This window comes from Hipposideros armiger, unplaced genomic scaffold (genome assembly GCF_001890085.2).
Source record: "Hipposideros armiger isolate ML-2016 unplaced genomic scaffold, ASM189008v1 scaffold_285, whole genome shotgun sequence".
Classification (NCBI taxonomy): Eukaryota; Metazoa; Chordata; class Mammalia; order Chiroptera; family Hipposideridae; genus Hipposideros; species Hipposideros armiger.
Window position 1 is genome coordinate 9,753 of NW_017731635.1, and position 5,793 is coordinate 15,545.

The window sequence follows — 5,793 nt, forward strand, 5'->3', positions numbered from 1 at the left end:
CGTGCTTGTGGCTTTCCAGACACCTCCAGGGCTTTTGAGTCTGTGGCCAGAGATCTGTCAGGGGCTAAGCTACAAGAGACGCTTATACAAAACCAGCATTTTGCCCCATTCTCACCATGGGTAGGCAGGAATCATTTGGTGACCTTTTTTTTTTTTTTTTTCTTCTTAAAAGCTTAGACCTAGAGCTGCTGGTCTGTTGGAAATCACTCAAGATACAGGGCTCTGGGCGGCTGAGCTTTCCAAACGCGATGTCCAATATTTTCTTTTTAAATGACTGGAAACCACTTATGAATACATTAGAACCCTGCCCCAGAAAACAGGCCTTGAGCTGATCATTTCATTTTCTTCCAAAAACCCAGAATGACCACAACTGGCAAGTAATCCTGCCACCAATGACCGTTAGCGCGTTCTTATCGCTTCAGCACCACGTGAGACTACAATTATGGAGGCAACCCCCAAAGGTAAATTGGTTTAAAGCCCACAGCAAATTAAGGGGAACTTCTGCTATCAATTCACATTGGTGGGTTGACCAAGAAGACCTGTTACTGAAAACCAGATGGGCTTCTCAGTGGCTACAGGAAGCAACCAGAACACCTGATTTGAAAGCCTGCCAGGCCAAACGTCCTCAGCCTTGCTCTAAGGCTCAACCTTTAGCATGCCTTAGAATCACCTTGTAAAAATGCAGACCGTGGCCTCTACCCCCAGAGTTTCTGATCCACAAGGTCTGGGTGGGGCCTGAGAATTTGCATTTCTAACAAGTTCCCAGGTGCTGCTTGTCCTGGGACCCTACTTGGTGACTTACTAGAATCACCTGGGAGCTTTAAAAAAAAACACTAATGCCTAGATCCCACCTCCAAAGACTGTGATGTCCTTAGTCAGGGTTCCTCCCTGGCATTGGGACTTTTAAAAGCTTTCCAGGTGATCTTAACTTGTAGCCAAGACTGAGAATCACTGGGCTAGGATGTGGGGACCTTAGGAAATTGACCAATCAGTGTTTTGAGCTGCACGGCACTGGGGGAAATTTTATAAGAAGAGAAACATGATTTCACAGCATAATTTTCCAATCCCGTTTGTTTTTCAGATTTCCTTTTTTCAGGCTTACATGCCCCTGGTATAATCTGATGAGAAATTGCAGAGAGAAATTCTCAAGTCTTCACTGTATCCTCAGCTGCCCCCGTCCGAACGCACGCTGGCATCTTAAATTATGACAAGCTTGTCAGGGCTTTATGCCAGCCCAGAAAAGTCAAGTTAATTAAGTGCTTTTCAAATAACAAGTCTGAAATTTTCAAGAAAAATCTGTTTCTTACTTTACACTTAATTTATTGTATGGATTTTGCTAAGTGCCCTCTGTGCCCCCCCAGGTCTTCAGGTTGGGTCACATGGTGTTTTTGTGTAATGAGTCTCAAAATGAGTTTGGCAACATCCTCTAATAGTCAGCGTGGTGTGAACAGCACATATCCCAATCAGCGTGTCATCTGGGCGAGTATGTCCCATTCCCCAAGTTCACTTCCATTATAAGGACAAAATACTACCTAGTGGCCACCGGTTTAGATTGCTGGACTCAAATGGACTTGGAGAGCAACTGATCCAACAATCTCAACTTACGGAAAACGGGGCTCCGTAGAGGCGAGCTGACTTGCCCAAGGTCATGGCTCTTATCAGAAATACATCTAACATTTAATCTTTAGCCATGGACTCACATTTTATTAGTACAGAAAATGGAGTTCTCACGTCTTTGCAGAGAGGAAATGGATTCTTTATTTAGGCTCAAAGGAACTGAGGAACTGGCTGCTTGTAAAACTGGGTCTACCCAGGTGAGGACTGGCTTCTGACTTAAATATGCCATAGAAGACCCCTTCCCACTGCGGAAAAACACAGCTTTTTGTATCTTGCACAGTGAATAGGGGGTTGGGGGAGCAGAAACAGCAGGAACCAGGGAGGTCCAACTCTAAAAACAGCCAGTTTGATGGGAGGGGGCTAGAAGTTTCTGCCTCTGTCTGGGTTTGAGATTCCTCATGAGGCATAGACACTGCCCCCAGGCAAGGCAAGGTTAGTGTTTGTTTTTGTTTTTTTGGTTTTTTTTCTCTTCAAACCTTAGACCCAGAGCTGTTGGAAATCACTCAGGATACAGGGCTCTGGGCCGCTGAGCTGAGCTAACAGCTGTAAATGGACACCGACTGGGCCTCCACCACCCTTTGGCTCTGTAAGGCCCCCAGAGGAGAGGGGGGCAGTGGGTGACGCCACACGGTCCTGGCACACACCAGTTTTCTGTGTTTCTCCCACATGGACCAGCTATGTTGCCGGCCAGCATTGATAACAGCCTGAAAGCTTTTAGGACAGATTTCTCAGCATTGTCACTTTTCGTTCTGTCTTAAGCATTTACTGGACAGGACAGGCTTTTGTGACTGACCCCAAGCTTTCTTCTGAGAAGGGCAGATTTTAGGGGTGAGGAGGGGAGAGTGGATGTCAGATTCAGAGTTCAGGGATCTGAGTTCCAGCCCAGGCTCAGTCCTAGATAAACCACATGGTCCCCTGGGCCTTAGTTTACTTATCTAGGTAGACTGGGAATAACATTCCTATCATTCTTAACAGCATTCCTTAAGCATTTCCTCGAAAGAGCATCAGTCTTGAAATCCTCATTAGGCCTTATTTGTTTCAGGAAGCAGAATCAGGGTAAAGACAATTATGGATAAACCCAATTAGGGTGAATATGGTTTTATTGAGTCAAGAATTCAAAGAGCCAATTTTCCTTGGAAGCAGTTGTCAACTGCATCATTATTGCAACACTATGTTCAAATTCTGGGGACATATTTACTTCCTTTCAGAAAAGGAGCCAACAGGGGTCCCCAAAGCCTTCCAGGCTGTTGGCTGGCTTCGTCTTGGTCTTCCCACCGGACCTCTCTTGGAAGGCAGAGTCACTACGGTGGCCAGGGTCTCACGGAATCAGGATGCAACCTGCACAGAGGCACCGCATCTGACTGTCCTCGGGCACGAAAAGGGCTGGCACCCTGCTGGGCATGGGGCGAGTCCGCTCACTGGACCAGGAGCTTCCCAGGACTCTCCCTAGGCAAAAGAAAGGGGGGGGGGGCTTCGGGGCATGAAGGATGGAAATGCAAACCAGTGAGCTGGTAGGAGGGGCCCAGTCATACTCACCATGGGAAAAATGCTGGGTGGGCATTTTGACTGACAGTAGGATTCCCAGACTCGCGGGGTGGGGGGTGGGGGAGCTGAAGTCACATAGCAGGAGGCCAGATGGACTCTCACCTTCAGCAAATTAAATTAATTTGGGGAGTCTCAGTTTCTCATCTGAAGATTGGGAATTATGGAATCTACCCCGACTCTATCACAGGGTTTTGGGAGGCCTGGAGCAAGCTCCTGGCTTTCCTGTCTCTCTGCAAGTGAGGCCTGACCGCCACATTTGCTTGTCAAAATTCTACTGGTCCTCCATCAACCCACTCCTGTGCCAACCTGTGTGTGAACCCCACATCCAGGTGTCCCCAACCCTCTCTGACCCCTCATAACGCCTTGTCTAACTTATGTTGTAATAATTGGTTGACTTGCCTGGGCGTTCCCTTCTAGGAGCTCAGGAAGGTCAGAGAGTCTTGCTCACTTTGTCCCCACTCCAGCACCCAGAGTGGGCCAACACGGATTTGCCGGATTAAACGAGAATGCAGTGTTAGATTCAAGACAACTACACTGTGGACGTGAGCGCAAATAATAGATACAGTATAATACACTCTGGAAAGAACCTGGGGGAATAACCAAATGAAAACCTCTTCCAACATAGCATGTTTTTACACAATAAAATGTAAACCACTGTTATATTATTGATTTATTTTATTAGTATTATTTATTTCGTGTATTAGAAATATATGATCAAAATCATTATATATGTGTCTGCAACCCAGCTTATGCCTAAAAAGGTTTAAGGCAGTCAGTAATTGCTAATAATAGAGCATAATTTTCATTCTCCTCCCCCACTCCCGGGAAGCCATGTCTTGCTTTCCTTTTTCCATAGTTACTTATCGCCTGCTAATATAATACAGTTCTTTTTATTTGTTATGTTCATTGTTTATTGTCTTCTCCACTGAAATGTAAGCTTTTGTGAGTGGGGATCTTTGCATGTGTTGTTCCCCATTATACCCCAAGGTCTAGAACAGTGTCTGGCTTATGGTAGGAGCACAATAAATATTCACAGGACACAGGCATGCATGAATGAATAAATGTTCCATTCACCTACCTGAAAACCCGAACCACACAGAAACTGTCTCACCAGCCCTGCCTGCAGACACTTGAGATGACAGGAGTGAGTCCCTCTGATATCTTCAAAGTGTAGTTTATTTTCAAAGCAATTCACTTTCTAATAACCTATCAAAAGCAACACCTACCTGAATATTCTAGAAGCTCAGAATGTCTCCCCCAAGACCCATCCTCAGCTCACCTCTGATGAGGCGCATGAAACAGACAGAAACAGCAGGCTTCTGCCCCATCATGAGAAATACACAGACCAGAGTCAAGGCACTTTCTGGCCGCTCAGGCATCACACATGAATTAAAGCAACTGCCTGATCACAGCAAAGCTCCCCATCGCGGTGACCATAAACGGCAGCCATGGTTACTGACAAGACCCTTCATTAATGGAGCTGGGGGCTCCTCCCTGACCTAAATGTGGACTCAAAATAAGCTGTCAGTTCACATGCAGCAGTCTGAAAAACCGGGGCGGGGGCAATGCAGCACGTAACAGATTAGGCACATACACGTGGCTGCTACTGGATCAACCTTTTTTTGCAAGTTGCACATTTTCTCTAGTTACTATAATCAAGATTAGATATCAATAATGTTCTTCATGTCCCATGCCCTTTCCCCGGAAAGGTGCCAAGGCCCCAGAACCTTCCTGTTCAAAAAAGAAAAGTTCCCTTTGAGGCTGACGTGTACTGCCTGAGCTGGAGGTCTTTGAAACCAGGTAGGGACTGGGATTTGGGGAGGTTTTAGTTTTCTTTGGATGCTTTTAGGTATTTTCCAAATTTTCTACAAGAATGCCTGTAATTCAATAATAATGGGGAAATGCTGTCGTTATTTGGTGGTGACATGAGTTTCTATGCAAGCGTTCTGTAAGCGAAGAGGACAGAGGGAAACGAGGTATGTGACTGAGCCATCTATCCAGTCTCCCACGACGGGGGTAGCATGACTCCTGCCTGGGGGCGCCCCGTGCTCGCTGGTGGGCTGAGGTCGGGTCCCTAGGGTCCCTTTAGGGTCGCCTGACTGGGGCACCCTTGAGTTGGGCAAAGGGCCCGGAAGCAGAAGCCCTCGACTTACCAGGTCTGGGGCGCCGAGAGAGCCTGGTGTGCAGCGGGATCCGCGCCTGGAGAGCGCAGGGTACCGACAGCCAGAGCCTAGGCAGCGTCTTCAGCCACCAAGTATGCGGAACCCGGAGGGCGGGGCCTTCCCAGAAAGCGGGCGCCCCGCCCCGCGCCGCGCGTCCTGAGCGACCCCAGGCCAGCCTGGCCGCCCCCTTACAGCCCCTCGCATCCTGCCAAGCGCTTTTGGATCACTTCGGGTAGGCTCAAGGCCGGCAGAAAATCCGTTTTAGAACTTCCAGACAGACAGACAGACAGATCCATCTTCCTGAGGAAGTCTGGGGTTGGCAGGCTAGAAGGTGCTGCTGCTAAGGGGAAGGCCCATCCGGAGACCCCACCCTCGGCCAAGCGCCGGGACAAACACCCCTGCAAACAGCTTCAAACAATAGCCTCAAATACGTTCAAAACCCCAGCAGACGTCTTTTAGCTGCATCCTG

The 5,793-nt window shown here is 47.9% G+C and overlaps 1 protein-coding gene across 2 annotated transcripts in view; it reads right to left on the minus strand.

Moving 5' to 3' along the window:
- Positions 1–5,402, minus strand: part of KCNE1 (potassium voltage-gated channel subfamily E regulatory subunit 1) — a 15,141-nt gene extending 9,739 nt beyond the window's left edge. The window contains exons 1-2 of one of the 2 annotated variants that reach the window (XM_019658627.1): positions 5,316–5,402; positions 4,241–4,368 (exon numbers count right to left, since the gene is read on the minus strand). The gene's annotated coding sequence lies outside the window, so the exon portion shown is untranslated. The remainder of the gene's footprint in view (positions 1–4,240; positions 4,369–5,315) is intronic. The other variant, XM_019658626.1, reaches the window with a different exon arrangement.
- Between the last annotated feature and the right edge of the window lie 391 nt (positions 5,403–5,793).